The sequence below is a fragment of the Anomaloglossus baeobatrachus genome, chromosome 5, assembly GCF_048569485.1.
Source record: "Anomaloglossus baeobatrachus isolate aAnoBae1 chromosome 5, aAnoBae1.hap1, whole genome shotgun sequence".
NCBI lineage: Eukaryota > Metazoa > Chordata > Amphibia > Anura > Aromobatidae > Anomaloglossus > Anomaloglossus baeobatrachus.
In genome coordinates, this window is record NC_134357.1 from 102,043,274 (window position 1) to 102,060,224 (window position 16,951).

A 16,951-nucleotide genomic window follows, 5' to 3' on the forward strand; every position below is an offset into this window, starting at 1 on the left:
TAAGCATCTGATGACCTATAGCATACAAGCACCATGTCTTAATCCAGGTCTGTATCAGCTGCTGTGGTTTGATTATTTCACCCAGCTCCAGCCTGGTCATGTCAGGGGTTAACTCATCCCTGCCTCACTCTGATTTCTGGACACTATATCCTGGTGCTGCATCTTCAGTTCAATGCCAGTGATAGTTTATGCTCTGCAACGTGTGTTACTGGCTCTGGTGAGCTACCTGATCTGTCCTGCATCCCAGCTGCCTTGTGCTGACCCGTACTCTCCTCTGTTTGTCCTTCTGTCCAGTTCCCTGACTACCCACTCCTGTCTACTGTGTACCCTTCCCTGTCTCTCTTATCCTGGAACCGACCTGTTCGTCATCCTCCCTTGTTTGTATTTGGACTTCCTGGCTAGAGATGAGCGATGTTCGAGGTTCGCCAATTTCATGTTCGAGTGATTTTGGGGGGTGTTCGAGACATTCGACGAACTCGAGCTTTTTGCTAAAAGTTCGGCAGTTCGAGTTACATTCAAGAACGGTTCGAACACAAAAAACGTGGCTTTTCACAGTAAGGCTATGTGCACACGTTGCTGTCTGCATGCGTCCTGCGTCCCCAGCATAATCCCTCTCTCTTTCCTACTCACCGATCACGGGCGCCTTGCTACACTCTGTCACAAATCTGCAGCGTCTTTTCCTCTTTTGAAAATGGCTACCACTTCATTACTCAATCAGTTATTCCGTGCTTTCCCCGCACACTGGCGCCCATGATTGGTTGCAGTCAGACACACCCCCACGATGAGTGACAGCTGTCTCACTGCAACCAATCACAGCCGCCGGCGGGCGGGTCTATATCGTGCAGTAAAATAAATAAATAATTTAAAAAAAAATGTGGTTCCCCCATATTTGATAAAAGCCAGGATAAAGCCACACGGCTGGAGGCTGGTATTGTCAGCATGGAAAGCACCACGTTATCGGGAGCCCACCACCCTAATAATATCACCCAGCAGCCGCCCGGAATTGCCGCATCCATTAGATGCGACAGTCCAGGGAGTCTACCCAGCTCATCCCGAATTGCCATGGTGCGGTGGCAACCGAGGTAATAACGTGGTTAATCATGACCGGAGTCTCCCCGAGATACCTTCCATGATTAAACTGTAAGTGAAAGTAAAGAAACACACACAGCGAAAAATACTTTATTTGGAATAAAACACAAAAAAAATCCTCTTTCACCATTTTATTAAAATCCCCAAATACCCCTCCAGGTCCGAAGTAATCCACACGACACTGTCAGCTCTGCTACAGAACACGAGTGCTCTGTGTCCTCTCCATGTAGCACATGAAGAGAATCGCGCTGTCACCTTAGACTTCAGTCTGCTTTGCAGACATCAAGATAAAGAAATCTTCCTATGTTCCTCATTGGAGCCAGTGGCTGAATGGATAGAGCGCTCGCCTAAGAAGCATATCTTCCCAAGTTCAAGTCCCGGCTGTGTCGGTAAAGATTTTTTTTTATTTTCAATGTTAAATTAATTATTACTCTTTATTTATAATTAATTATAAAATATCATTATTTTAATTATGCACAGAGGGGAGTAGCCAGACATCATCTATGAGCCGCTTCACAGAATGAGGCTGCATTCATTCTCTCTCTCTCTCTCTTCTCTCTCTCCTCTCTCTTTTTTTTTTTGCACTGATGCATCAGCTGATTGTGTAACAGGGTGAAAATGTACATAAGATAAACTTGCATGTTTGTTAATGTATTTTATATATTTATTATATATTTATGCTATAATTTAAATGGCCACTAGAGGGCAGGCACACTGCTAGACAGTAAGGGGTTACATTAGGTTTCCCTGGTAACGTAGACTGAGAGAGACGGTTGAAAATTTCAGAGAAGATCTGAGGGACTACGCAAGAGAAAGACGGCTGTTGTTTTCCCGTAGTTGGATTCATAGGATTGCCTGTTTTTTGTTTTTTTTTCTTTTTATGGACTGCTTACTTGTTTGTTTTTCTTTGAGCTCCTAGTGCCCCTGACGAGGGGAATTTATTTGAGTGAATTTTTCTCCAGAAACTGTTTGGACAAAATCATCTAAGAGTGAATCAGAAGCAGTTCAAGGGGACGGACGCCATCTTGGTGAAAGACTTCAGTGAGTAACAATTGACCTGAGACCGATCGGTGTATAATAGTCAGTCAGGAACAGACAAATAGATAGGATAAAGAAGAAGGAAGATTATTCTACAGATTATTTACTGAGAAGGAGTGGTGTTTCCTTGCTTATCCTGAGGCGTTTGCTCTGAACCGGAAGTTATTGAAGGTTCAGCTGTGTTTTGCTGATAATAAGACTATTCTGCCTTTGCTTCATCACACTGTCTGGGGCAGTGAGGTACCGAATATTGAATAGAGGTACATGTAGAGCTAGAGGTACAGGTATAAAGGTACATGTACATATATTTACTTGTTTCTGGCTGTATATGGGGAGGTGGCCGGGTACCCCGATTGAATTGTAAACATAAGGGGAGGTGGTTGTAAGTTTATATCCTTGGAGGGATCACGTGACATTATCTGTAGAAGTGTACCCCGGTAAGCCCTATTAATAGATAAGGGAGGGAGCGGTATAATGGGGGGAAATATAGTCCAGTTCATCCCTACAGACCGACACTTGAAGTCCTCCAAGTTGCATAAACTGTTATTGCTTATTCCGGGCTGTTCTGGCCCATAATTAGAACTGGGTTTTTTTGTAAAATAATTTTTTTGAGACTTATAAAGAAAACTGTTATTCACCATCTTTGTGTCCCTGGGTTTTCCATAGTGCCATCATATCTTAATAGTCATAACGACTGGCATTCAGTCGTTACAATTTTATAAAAGCCGTTTATACAATCAACTGCTGTGTCGTGTGATTCAGGCCCTTGAACCTGACACATCATCTGATCACTTTGCCTTCCAGCAAACCGATCAGATGATATTGGATCCGGATTGAAGGGCGCGGGACCCTTGACCCAGGATTACTGCGGTGGGGGTTCTTTATTTCAATAAAGATGGAGTCAATAATTGTGTTGTGTTTTATTTCTAATAAAAAATATTTTTCTGTGTGTTGTGTTTTTTTTTTATCTGTACTAGAAATTCAAGGTGGCCATGTCTAATATTGGCGTGACACCATGAATTTCGGGCTTAGGGCCAGTTGATAATATACAGCTAGCCCTAACCCCATTATTACCCAGCGAGCCACCCCTCACCAGGGCAGCTGGAAGAGTTAGATACAGCGCCAGAAGATGGCGCTTCTATGAAAGCGCCATTTTCTGGGGCAGCTGCGGACTGCAATTCGCAGCAGGGGTTCCCAGAAAGCTTGGGCACCCTGCGCTGCGGATTCCAATCCCCAGCTGCCTAGTTGTACCTGGCTGGACACAAAAATTGGGCGAAGCCCACGTCATTTTTTTTTTTATTTCATGAAATTTATGAAATAATTAAAAAAAAAAAAGGGCTTCCCTATATTTTTGGTTCCCAGCCGGGTGCAAATAGGTAGCTGAGGGTTGGAATCCTCAGCGCTGGGTGCCCAAGCTTTCTGGGCACCCCTGCTGCGAATTGCAGTCCGCAGCCGCCATCATACTCCATCCAGGACTGTATGCAGGAGTTTCTTGCCCACCAAAAAAATGACGTTAGTCATATTTTTGTATGCTAGCAGGTACAGCAGGCAGGTTCGGCTGCCCCCAACCCCCAGCTGCCTATTTGTACCCATCTGGGAACAAAAAAAATAGGGAAGCCTTTTTTTTAATTATTTCATAAATTTCATGAAATAATTAAACAAAAAATCGACATGAGCTTCGCCCCATTTTTGTGTCCAGCCAGGTACAACTAGGCAGCTGGGGATATGAATCTGCAGCACAAGTTGGCCTGAGCTTTCTGCACCCCTCTGCTGCGAATTGCAGTCCGCAGCCACCCCAGAAAATGTCACTTTCATAGAAGCGCCATCATCTGGCGCTGTGTCCAACTCTTCCAGCAGCCCTGAAGCCGGGTGGCTTGCTGGGTAATAATGAGTTAATACTAGCTTTGTTTTACTAACTAGTATTAAGTCAGAGATTCTTAATGTCAGGCAAGTTTGACCCGGCCATTAAGAATCTCCAATAAAGGGTTAAAAAAAAGACACCACATAGAGAAAAAATACTTTAATAGAAATAAATACACAGACACACTTAGAGACTCCATGTTTATTGCTCCCTGTCAGCCCTCCACGATTCTGCTCTTCTGTCTTCTTTCTCCTTCAACCCATGCAGCTCTGCTACATCAGACAGCGCTGCATGGGAGGAAGACGCTGCTGCTCCCCGTGCAGTCTATTCACTCAATGAGTGAGCAGAAGCTGCGTGCTGTAAGCGGTGACATCACCGCTGACAGGTGGGTTGCTATAGCCATGTGACCAGTCTGTAGCCAATGAGATAATAGACACGTGACTGGTCACATGCTTTTTTGACGTTACGGAAGGTCCTATCATCAGTGCTGGTTACCGGGAGGACGCAGCAATTATCGGAAGGAAAAGCGGCGGGAGACAGAGTGCAGGACGTGTCGCGGAGACCTGTAAGTGTAATGGCAATGTTTATTAACTGTATGTGTACATTTATAATGTGTTTTTATGTGTTTGTGTTTGCCTGCCATTGGTTTCAATGGGGTTCGAGAGGTTTGTCGAACGGTTCGTCGAACATTCGTCGAACGGATCCTCCGTTCGACGAACCGAACCGAACTCGAACCATCAGAGGTTCGCTCATCTCTATTCCTGGCATCTGACCTGTATTCTCGTTCCTTACTTTGCCTACGTCTCTTCCCTCTGTTGCATACATGGTTTCCGATCCTCGGCTATCACCTGACCATGATTTGATTATCCCTGTGCTATTGACGAGACCTCCTGCTGCTGACCTGGTTTACTGACTACTTTACTGCCCTCTGGTGGTTTGCCTGCTAACTGCACTTTGAAGCTACTGTAATGCCTGCCTGGATCAACAGACTCAGACGGGCTGTAATGGACAGGCTAGAGGGAAGCCACTCACCAAGAAGAACCCCTAGAACCCTGAAACCCTTTAAACCCTATACAGGGATTTGGAATTTCACTGGGCCCTGGTGATCACTACCTGTGGAAGGCTGCAGTCCGATGAGAGTAGTACACAGGCAAGGTCGAACTGGGAAATGTAAAATAGGGACAGCATCTGCAGGCAAGGACGTAATCAGCAAACCAAGCAGAGATCAAATCCGGATCGGGCAGCGAAGTACAAAAATGGCAGGCAGGAGGGTAGTCAGAACACCAGAATCACTAAACAGAACAGGGTGGAACAGGAACCAGGAATTCAGAACTATCTCTGGCAGTGGTCAACAGACAGGAGGGGCATAAAGAAGGGTGTGGTGTCTTCCCATTGGTTGTAGTTGAATGATGGTAACTCCAGCTGGAAGACACATGCCACCTACGGTCAGCCAGTGGTACTGCAGATCCCAAGGAAACCCAGACCAGTGGATGAGCGGAGCCTGCGCCCACCGGCGCCACTGGCATCGACTCATCTCCCATCACCAGCACTAGCCACGGCAGGAACACGGCGTTGCCTGGTGATTGAAGTAGAAGTTGCTGGAGCGGACTCCGGTGTTGACGTAACAGCTACACTGCTTGTAGCTTCAGTGTCTCCCTTAGTACAGTGACACACCAGCTCTGTTTTAAAAAAAAAAAAATTCTTTTGCCATGGGAAGCGGCAGTGAAAAAAACATACTTGCAAAAATTCTTCTAAAACACAAGAATAATCTGTAGTTTAGAGGGAGCATCCTGCACTGCCCCCTCCTCTTATTATATAGATATTAGAATACGACAGGTGAACTCCTTCCTTGCCCATAAGTACACAAAAGAGTCAGCAAGATGTGTAAAATCACAGTATGGACCTGTGAAGTATAATGATGAGTTGCTTGTTATAACTTTTGAGGACACTTTGTATTGGGTTAATTATAAGGTTGCATGAGTTCCAATTTAAGCAACAAACCACGCGAAAACTGTTCTCATTTTGTTCTCTGATCTGCTAATGATCTTAGACAAACATTTTCTATCATTCAATCTTCCCACTCCTGTCTACTAGACTTTTCTGTTCCTGCACAGGATCTCTGGGATGCACTACCTTAGAAAATGTTAATTCTCAGTGTCACCAGTTTTAAGTGTGCCCTAAAAACATCTTTTTAACTATTACATCATCTCACTAATCTAACTTTTCCTAATTCTATTTTTAGACATTTTTACTCCTGTTCCCTTTTTTCACCTCTTTCTCCTGCCCTCCATGCACTCAGCAGTAGAGATGAGCAAACCTGTGGAAGTACAGTTCTGCAGGTGCAGCCAGACTTCAGATAAAGTTTAGTTTGGGACCCGGACTTGGCCTGAACCCCAATGGAAGTCCCTATTTCTGCAGTTTTGGGTTCCACCCACATGCAACCAGCCATAAACAAATCACTTCTGGGGGCGGGTAGCCTGGCTTTTTCCATGTTTTTTTTTTGGTGACCACTACATTTGATTATACTGTTGTTACCCTCAGTGCGAGCTGTTCACACACTTGGCCACTAAATCTAATATATAATTGTTCAATGTATATTGACACTTTACTGTGATCAACACTGTATACGAGGAGTGGCAGTACTGAGCTGTCTAATCTTTATAATACCTTGTTTGTGCAGTCTTTTCTATTTATATCCAATATATTACACAGTGGTTTATAGACAAGGACCACGATTTATCAAAATCGCAAGATTTTACCACAACTCAAGACTACGCAAAAATATTGTGACTTAAGGTGATCCATTTTGTCAGAGCTGTGCGAAAATGTTTGACAAGGGCGTGGCAACCCCCCATTCATCAAATTTATGATAAGCGACAGCATTCTTTGTGCTACAAATCTTACTCAAATCTTGAATGGAGTAAGATTTATGGTGAAGTGCACGGAGGCACATACCACTTGCCCAGTGTGTGCATGTGCCTCTTAAAGAAGCACTTACATCAACATTTTTATCCTCTTAATATATTGCAATCATATTATATAGCACTGTGTACTTACAATTGCTCATTCTGCCCTTCTACCCAGTAAACTCTTCTCTTTTCTCAGCTCTATGTTAAAACAGAAAGTGCCTTGTACCTGAAAGAATCATCCCCCTCTACAACTCTGGACCCAGCTACTCGCTCCTTCCCTGCCATTGAATTTTGTAGTAATGACTCATGTAGGAAAAAAAGATACTTCCTATTTCTACTAAGAGACTAGAAGGACCCAGCTAGTCTTTTATTAATCATGTGATGTCAGACAAAATGTTAAACAGAAGAATTAACTGGGTAGAAAGGCAAATGAGCAATTGTAAGTACAGAGTGAAACAGTATATAATATGACAATTGCAGTATATTAAGAGGATAAAAACTTAGATGGGAGTGGTTCCTTAATGAATTAGGAACAGACAGATTTTCTGAAACAGGAAACCCCTTTAAATTATAAATAAGGTTAAAAGAGACAATATGGTGCAGTGAATGCTTTGAAAAAGTCCGACAACTCTATTTTTGAGTTTACACCAAACTGTAAGTACTGGTCAAACAGACCACACACTGATACGTAATTACATTTTTATTGTGGTCTAATGAAATTGTCTAAATGTGAACCAAGAACAATTATAAAACTCCAGTAACTCCTCAATTGGCAGCTTCACACTGGTTATGGCATATACGTCTATTTTGGAATGGATTTTTATTATTTATAAGTAAATGTCCTTTAATGGAAAGGGCGAATTTAAACATCCAGGAAAGACACAAACCAGATGTGCACTCTACGGTCTCTCTGAATGTACGACAGCATCAGAGACTATTATCTATCTAATAGGAATGTCCAGCACAAACAATAAGATATTATAGAAACCCCCATTTAATTGTGTAATGATACTGGATATAAAGCTATAAAAAGAAAATATCAGACACTTTGCAGAAAAGTGTGACTGTAGTTTATCTTAACTTTAGGATTGTGCATACAATATTTATAAAACAGGTAATCACATGAAAAATATCTGCTCTGTACTGTATGGGGATGTGATATACATTGGAGCAGATCAAAAGCTGAACGTAGAAGGATAGTAAGTTGTGCATTAACCTTAGCTATAACTTCAAGACAATACTGTTATATACAGTTGAAACCAGGAATTTACATACACCATCTAAAAAGACACACATGCATGTTTTTCTCACTATCTGACATTAAATCAAAATAAACTTTTTCTGTTTTAGGCCAATTAGGAACCAAAATTATTTATATTTGCCAAATGCCAGAATAATGAGAGAGAATGGTTTAAGGCATGTTTCTTACTTTCTGCAAAGTCAAAAGTTTACATACATTAAGAGTACTATGCCTTTAAACAATATGGGACCGTCCATATGATGATGTCATGTCTTTGGAAGTTTCTGATAGGTTTATTGGCAACATCTCAGTTAATTAGAGACACACCTGTGGATGTATTTTAATGCACACCTGAAACACACTGCTTCTTTGTGTAAAATTATGGGAAAGTCAAAAGAAATCAGCCAAGATCTCAGGAAGATCTTGAACAAGTCTGTTTCATCCTTTGGTGCAATTTCCAAATACCTAAAGGTGCCTCATTCATCTATACAAACAACAATATGCAACTACAAACAAGATGGGAATGTCCAGCCTCATACTGCTCAGGAAGGAGACGGGTTCTGTGTACCAGAGATAAAAGTGCTTTAGTCAGACATGTACATATCAACCCAAAAAGAAAATGAAAAGACCTTGTGAAGATGCTGGTGGAAGCTGGTAAGATTGTGTCATTATCCACAGTGAAACGAGTACTGTATCAACATGAGCTGAAAGGTCACTCTGCCAGGAAGAAGCCATTACTCCAAAAGAAACATTAAGAAAATAACAGATTAATGTTTGGAAATGCACACAGAAACAAAGACCTTAATTTTTGGAGACATGTCCTGTGATCTGACAAAACTAAAATGGAACTGTTTGGTCATAATGATCATTGTCACGTTTGCAGGGAAAAAGGAGAAGCTTTGAGGCCTAAGAACACCATCCCAACTGTGAAATACTGGGTGGCAGCATCATGTTGTGGGGTTGTTTTGCTGCAGTAGGGACTGGTGCACTTCCCAAAATAGATAACATCATGAGGAAAGAAGATTATGTGGCAATCCTAAAGCAACGTCTGAAGACATCAGCCAGGTACTTAAAGCGTGCGTTGAAATGGGTCTTCCAAATGGACAATGACCCGAAGCATACTGCCAAATTTGTTACAAAGTTACAAAGTCAGTGTTTTGAAGTGGCCATCACAAAGCCATGATCTCAACCCTAGTGAAAATTTATGGACAAAGCTGAAAAGGCTGGTGCGAGCAAGGCGACCTACAAACATGGCTCAGTTATACCAGTTCTGTCAGGAGGAATGGGCCTAAATTCCTACCAACTAGTGTGAGAAGCTTTGTGGAAGGATATCCAAAACGTTTGACTGAAATCATACAGTTTAAGGGCAATAATAACAAATACTAATGAAATGTATGTAAACTTAGATTTGCAGAAAGTAATAAAAATGCCTTAAAATATCTCTCTCATTAATTTGGTATTTGGCAAATATAAATAATTTTGGTTCCTAATTAACCTAAAATAGGAAAGGTTTATTCTGATTTCACATCAGATAGTGAGAAAAACATGCAGATGTGTCTTTTTAGATAGTGTATGTAAACTTCTGGTTTCAACTGTAGGTACAAATGCATCGTATTCATTGATGACAGGAGCAACAGCGCTGTTCCACATGAATCCTACTAATAAGTGGAAGCAACTGATTTTATAAGGCACAAGTCACATGCATGATCTATCATGGGGTGCTCGCTTTACATTAAAGTGATTGCATTCATAATTATCGCATGCATAATTACTCCCAGTAAACCCTTCTGCACCCAAGTAAGTAAGATAATTATTTATAAAACAATAAAACATTGCTGAGATGAACCTTGCCTCACCTTTCTTCACCCATACAGCTCTGCAGATAATATAATACTTTGACTTTTATGTATTGAGTGTGATTTCATAACTTTGTATATTTTATGATTGCAGAGTTGCCTATTAATGGCCCCTACTATAACTTACACTGATGAACTGAATTTTGAATTTGGTTTCAAGTAAACAATATTTTGATTGACCTTCTTTGTTGAAATCTTACACATTTCTACAACTAAAAACCATCATTACTACAGTAATAATACAGTAATAATATTAGTCATTTTTGTCCACGATTCAACGTTCTGATGAATTACAGATCTAGGAAAGGAAAAATTGTCATCTATAGAGGTAATTCCATCTCGGAAATTCGTGGAATGTCTTACAGATGCAGGTCCCACCCACTTCGATCAGATATATGCTCAGCTAATTTTATACCTCCTTGAGAAGTTAATGGTTGAATGTCCTGGATTTGTAACCTTGTCTGGTAAGACAGGATCCCTCATTCTTGAGACAGAAGCAGATCCCAGAGGTGTGACCCAGATGTATCAGGCATTTATAGTATGTTCTTGAATATGAACCTCATAAATGTCTTTTTTTACAGTTGACAGAACCAGACACAAATATAGTCTATATTAATATCATGCAATCCCTTTAAGATAAAGGTTTAAATTGAAATGTTGTGTGGTATACAGCTATACATTAGAATATCAAGTCACCTCATGCTGAATGTAGTTGACCTGTCCTTCAACTCTACACACTCCAATTACCCAATAATAATACCACCTCTCTAATACAGTGTTAGTCCCCTTGTGCTACTAAAACAGTGCTGACACAACAAGGTATGGACTCCATCAGACCTGTGAAGGTATCATGTCGAGTTTAGTACCATGATGTTAGAGACAGATCCTGTAAGTCCTATAATGTCCACCATACACATTAGACTAAAGTTGATGAATTTTTCATACTATCGTAGGACCGTCCCAACTGGGCACACCTTGTCCCAATGGGATGGCTTTTACGCACCTTGATCAAACAGTATTAACAAAGTAGTACCAAAAGTTAATTAAATATACTACTACTATTTACTTATTTCCTTTATTACAGGGTAATGCTGTGTAATAATAATAATAATACAGTATGATACTGTGCCACATAGTAGTCTTGTAATGAAGCTCCAGAAGCAAGGACTACAGGGAACTATATACAGATGGGTAAGGAATTGTCTAAAAGATAGGAAACAAAGCCATCATAAATAATACATTCTCTAAATGGGCTGCAGTCAGCAGTGGGGACCGCAGGGATCTGTGATAGGACAGATTTTTTTTTTAATTTCTTTATTAATGACCTTGTGGATGGGATTGATAGTAAAGTGTCAGTCTTTGCTGATCACACCAAACTATATAGAATATTAAAAACTGACCTTGATATTACGAATCGATCTGGATAAGATGTCAGAATGGGCAGACACTTGGTAAATGAAATTTAATGTTGATAAATGTAAAGTAATGCACCTAGGGCAGAGTAATCCTATTGCTATATATACATTAAATGGACTTAAACTCGGGACTACAGAACAGGAGAAAGACTTTTCAGAACCAGGACAGCAGCCCAACCTGACTGAGTGGAGAAGGAAACGGACCACAGCACAGCGGACTACAGGATCAAATCCGAAGCATGACAGGCACAAGGTTTTGTAGCAGAACATTGCCCACAGAAGCACACTGCCTCCGCCAGGTTATTTTCTTCCTATAGTGCATCTTGGTCACCTCATTTACAGGTGAGCAATGCACACAAACTGTGCTTGGCTGTCCATGTGATGGTCCAGTTTTGATGCTGACAGAGTCACTGGTTTACTGAAGGTACTATTGGTGGTGGTCAAGAGATGTTATGGACACCCTGATCATTAGCTTTATAGCTGTGTTGCAATGTGTGTTCTGACATGCAGTGCATCATATTTACACTAATAATGAGACGTTACTTTGTAGAATGCAAGAAGACTGAATATCGATATATCATTAACCACAGGTCCAATATCCTGATACAAACACATTAGTATTCATAAGGTGAACTTTGTGTTAGAAAAATCTGACCCTCATTTGCAACAGATCCCTCTGCAAGAATGTAAGGCTGACCCTCCGGTTTCTGTAGCAGTTTACCATTCCCCATAGCCGCATACTAATCAGCATGTATAGCAGTTTTCCATGATATTCATACCAATTAAAGTTCATAATTTTAAATCCATAGCTGGAAAAAAAATCTGTGCCAAATTGATAACATAAGGAGGTATTAGATGCCTTGAACATCCCTAAAACTTATATAACTTAAATTTAACGAAATAGGGTGCAAATCATGTTTGTTCATATGAAATGTAAACATCTTACCTTATAGCGAGCACAGACACAAGTATGTCAAGAACTGTAGTTCTCCCAAGCAACCTTCCCTTGAAGAAATCATGTAGTGAGCTTCTCATGGACTGGCACAAAGACTTCTGAATCATTCCTCACAGCTATTTCAGTGTTATCTTTATTACTTCAAGGATACCTTAGCCCTTTTTTCTGATAAAAAAAAATGACGGAAGGTGGTATCTGTCAGCTCAGAGAAGCACAGGTTAAAAGTTCTTTGTAACTTTACATTTTTTTAGTAGCTCTAGAATTAAGAAAGCAATCAAACAAGTAAAAACAATATATTATAAGTACGGTAATCACATTTACAATAAATGGGTTCAGTTTCGTCCATTACTGCATCATATGATCTTTTGACAGTTTGATATTTTTTTACGAGGATCAGAATATTACATTGTATCGGTGAAATTCTTTCATACCAGCAAAATTATTTTTCTGCCATTGTATAGCTGTAATCTGCACAAAAATTAATTTCTAGCTACTGCTCAGGAAATAAATTGTTGTGTACAGCAGGCTAGTTTCATAGTGTCACCTTTGTGAGTCTTCTGTGTGAAGCTCAAAAAATGGGTTTCAAGAGGAACGCCAAAAGTCTGAATCTTTGGACTTACAAGAAAATGTCTAATGGAGTTGATGTTGCAGACCTTGGGCACTGTCTGGCTTGTTATACTCAATGGTTTTGTTGTGGATCTGTTTGACTTCTATTTTTTTATACTGAAGGCCCAAATGGAGAAAACAAAACTTGTGAAACAAAAAGAGACAATGCTAAGATATGTGTAACAATGAATATAGGAATATAGACATGCATTACTGCTATGAAAAAACATGTAAAAATTGAAATACTTAGCACAGAAAAATGACCAGTTTTATATGAGTCCAACAGCCAACGGCAAGGCGACCTCATTTCTGTGAAACAAACCTTAGTCTTCTTTTATGGCACAACATGGTTAGTTGCTAACCCTGCCACAAAATTAAATGTGCCAAAGACATCAACAAATCTTGACCTAACCTGTCAATTTCTGTTCAATGTATCAATAATTTAATGTGACTGGGGGTCTCCCAAATATTCAGGAAGGGCAAATATAGGGGAAACAAATAATTAAGCATGCTTGATTTTAACATTGTTGACCCCACAGTAGATAAGTGTCTGCTAAAGTCTATAAACACTAAAGGCCCAGTCACACTAAACAACTTACCAGCGATCCCAACAACGATACAACCTGATAGGGATCGCTGGTAAAGTGCTAGGAGGTCGCTGGTGAGATGTCACACTAAGCGACGCTCCAGCAATCCCACCAGCAACCTGACCTGGCAGGGATCGCTGGAGCGTCGCTGCACGTGGAAGCATGCTGTGCTTGGTAACTAAGGTAAATATCGGGTAACCAACCCGATATTTACCTTGGTTACCAGCGTACACCGTTTGGCGCTGGCTCCCTGCACACCTAGCCACAGTACACATCGGGTTAATTACCCGATGTGTACTCTGCTACGTGTGCACGCAGCAGGAGCCTTTCTAAGGAGGTGGTCCATTTGGCATCACAGCAACGTCACTAAGCGGCCGCCCAATGATAGCGGGACGTAATTTCCTGCCCACCTCCTTCCTTCCGCATTGTGGCCAGAGGCAGGTAAGGAGATGATCCTCGTTCCTGCAGCGTCACACGTAGCGATGTGTGCACCGCAGGCACGAGGATCAACTTCGCCTCAGCGACAGCAGCGATAATTGGGAGCGGACCCCCATGTCAATGAGGAGCGATTTTGGACGACATCGCTACAGCGGTAGGATGTGCGTCACAAAATCCGTGACCCCAACGAGATCGCTGTAGCGAAATCGTAGCGTGTAAAGCCCGCTTAACTCTTTAATGCTTTGGCCAGTTTCAAAAAAGCAAATTTAGGTACCCTACTATGAAATTCAGAATTAGTAGAAGAGGGTCTCCTATTCTGAATACTTATTTTTTAGGCTGGAGAGTGGTTAAAAAAGCATTTGTTCCACAATCAAAGATTTTCATGTGATATGACAGTGACTATTTTACTGAATTTTTGGGTTCATGAATACAAGTAAAATATATCTTTGTACCGTGTTAGCCAGTAGAGATAAAAAAAATGTTTAAAAGAACTGAAGTCCTCAGTGGTTGATACCTTTTAATGGCTAACTGAAAAGATGGTAATAATTGCAAGCTTTCGAGACTACTCAGGTCTCTTCATCAGACATGGTATAACACAAAATCTGAAGAGTCACATAATTTGGGTTCATGAATGTGATTTTTCATGTGTATGATCAATTGATTTAGTTGACATTTTTCCCGTTTCCATTATGTAGATCACAAGACATCTTAAAGGGAACCTGTCACCAGTTTTTTTGCCCTATAAGCTGCAGCCACAACCAGTGGGGTCTTACACAGAATACCGCATTCTAACATGCTGTATATAAGAGCCCAGACCGCTGTGTAGAACATAAAAACCACTTTAGAATACTCATCTAAACCAGTCACTGCAGTGGATGTGGCTCAAATGGGCGTCTTCGTCCTCCGGTGGCGGCGCCACCTCTTTCGGCCATTTTCATCCTCCTTCTGAAGCTTGTGTGCATGATGCGTCTACATCATACACACTCGCCGGTCCCGCGCATGCGTTCTACAATACTTTGATCTGCCCTGCTCAGAGCAGATCAAAGAGCACCTGCTCAGTACCTGAATGCCAGCGAGTGTGTATGACGTCGGACACGTCATGCACCGCAGCTTCAGAAGGACCACAGAGGTGGCAACAAAGATGTCCGAAAGAGGCGGCGTCGGCACCGGAGGACAAAGACACCCATTTTACCAGCTTAGGTGAGTATTATAAAGTGTTTTTTATGTTCTACACAGCGGCCTGGGCTCTTATATACAGCATGTCAGAATACTGTATATAAAAGCCCACTGGTGGTGGCCGCAGCTTATAGGGCAAAAAACTGTTGACAGCTTCCCTTTAAGGTTATAAAGCTTGCTGGGTGCAGAAGATGTGACCAGATACAGCGTCTTATAAGGGAAAGCTTTCCACATATATTAGTGATCAATATAGAAGCTCTGTTTTGCAGTGCAGTAAATCACCACAATATACATCATTTCTGTGTTATCTTGTTTTGCCTTTAAATGATAAAATATATTTTACTGCGTTTTATCAGCTTGGACTTTCATTAGGGGAGGATCGTCACCTAAGTGTTTATTGCAACTAATCAGCGATTTAATGATAATATTGATAGATTTCTTTGATATAGCAGGTTAATCTTGTATCATGATGAAAGTTCACAATGTGTCAAAATTGTTTATGAGATCTTTATAAGAATTATAGGAAAACTCTCTACCCATTAATTTCAGACAATCTTTATTATTAGAATGAAAAAATACAATTACGCAACTTGCTACAGTTGTGAAATATTAACTGCCTAAGACTTAAATTTATCATGGACTTTATTGATGGCTACAAGGTAAAATAAGAATAATGTAGGTCCAAATTTTGTCAGAGTTTTGTAAATGTATCTTTATTTACATGTTATAAAATATTACATTTTAAAAGTAAAATAAAAAAAGTATGTGTCCTCTACTAATGACAATTTACAAAAAGGACAGATCATTCTGTTCCCCAATAGTATCCATAACGTAATGCAGCAGCTGTAAAAATAGACATGTCCCGCACATCCAAAAATTATCAGTTGCTTTAGTCCTACTAGGCAAAAATGTATAAAATAGAACATGAGTTTCTTACTTTAACATTCTGATCAGACTGAATGAAGCCCACTGCCATATCATGGCAGACCTCTGAGTTGGTCCCTAACTAAATATCCTTAAAAGGGGTTTTTATTACTAATGTTGAGTAATGATCCCCTTTCATTTATCCTAACTCTTCACACTTTCCTAATATACCATACTTCTGCTACCTACCCTGATCCTGTAAGATTATCTCTAACAGGCTCGTAAATACCTTTCTTGTTGTTGTAGGTTTGATCCTTTCAGATGCAAACCGGATTTGGACCAACTGAACAGGGCACATCACTGGTGGGAGTGGGGCTACCTCTCTGTGAGTGACAGCAGTCTAGGCACATGTGTCCAGATCACACTTCAGACTGCTGTCACTCACAGAGAGGCAGCCCCACCCCCACCAGTGACGTGCCATGGTCAGTTGCTCCAAATCCGTTCTGCAGTCAAAAGGATCAAAGCTATAACAACAGTAGAGGTATTTACCCATCTATTTTTCTTCTAATCTTCTAACACTGCCTAAGGGTACCTTCACACTTTAACGATGCAGCAGCGATCCGACCAGCGATCTGACCTGGTCAGGATCGCTGCTGCATCGCTACATGGTCGCTGGTGAGCTGTCAAACAGGCAGATCTCACCAGCGACCAGTGACCAGCCCCCAGCCAGCAGCGACGTGCAAGCAACGCTGCGCTTGCACGGAGCCGGCGTCTGGAAGCTGCGGACACTGGTAACTAAGGTAAACATCGGGTATGGTTACCCGATGTTTACCTTAGTTACCAGCTCACACCGCTTAACTTAGCGTGTGCAGGGAGCAGGAGCCGGCACTGGCAGCGTGAGAGCTGCGGAGGCTGGT

At 41.2% G+C, this 16,951-nt stretch overlaps 1 protein-coding gene across 1 annotated transcript in view; it reads right to left on the reverse strand.

Moving 5' to 3' along the window:
• LOC142310902 (putative neutral ceramidase C) overlaps positions 1–12,443 on the reverse strand; it is a 149,623-nt gene extending 137,180 nt beyond the window's left edge. The window contains exon 1 of the mRNA XM_075348725.1: positions 12,355–12,443. The gene's annotated coding sequence lies outside the window, so the exon portion shown is untranslated. The remainder of the gene's footprint in view (positions 1–12,354) is intronic.
• Between the last annotated feature and the right edge of the window lie 4,508 nt (positions 12,444–16,951).